Source organism: Podarcis erhardii (assembly GCF_964252035.2).
Source record: "Podarcis erhardii genome assembly, chromosome: 15".
Lineage (NCBI taxonomy): Eukaryota > Metazoa > Chordata > Lepidosauria > Squamata > Lacertidae > Podarcis > Podarcis erhardii.
The window spans coordinates 6,658,787-6,659,552 of record NC_138505.1 but is presented as its reverse complement, the minus strand read 5'-3'; positions in this window follow the sequence as shown (position 1 = coordinate 6,659,552).

Below are 766 nucleotides of genomic sequence, written 5' to 3'. Positions count from 1 at the left end.
CTTTTGAATTCTCAATATTTTTAGCACCCCTTATCTTTGGAATTTGAAAGCTGAAAAATTCAAGATGTGCTAATAGTATAAGTTCCCCATAGTATGTCCTTCCCCTTGTCTATCCTGATTCTTCCAGATCCACATCTTCTCAGAGGTCTTCCACAAAGAGAGACCTTAGTAGACACTTAGTGGTATCAGGGTATCAGCAATGTTTCTATCCTGATTGCCGCAAACACTGGCTATGTCCTGGAACCACGTGCTGAGCATGATGTGCCAGTTTCAATAACAACTTTGTGAAGATCAAGTGCTGATTATTGTCACATTGGCCTATGTTAAAATTCAAGATGGATCATGATGTGCCAGTTTCAATAACAACTTTGTGAAGATCAAGTGCTGTTTTTGGCACATTGGCCTATGCATCAACCGACATGTTAAAATATGTGTGGTGCTTTAATACTGAGTTTGGGTGAAACATAACATGCCAATGTGGTGACCATAAATGAATATTAGATTATCAAGGAAAGGGTGTCACCTCTATTAAAAAATCTGTGGTGTTCCCTGCAGAAATATGTCAGCTCTTCATTATATCCATTCCACCTAACAAATATTGATAGATAATCACATCACTGTCGTCATGTTTCCCTCAAGCTCAGTATGCAAGTGTTCCACATCTTTCACCATACTAGCTGCTGCAAGGATCTGGAGCAACATTAGGAAGTTTAGGGAACTTGTTTACATTTGATGTTTTATCGTGTTCCACAGGGTGGGTGCCGCT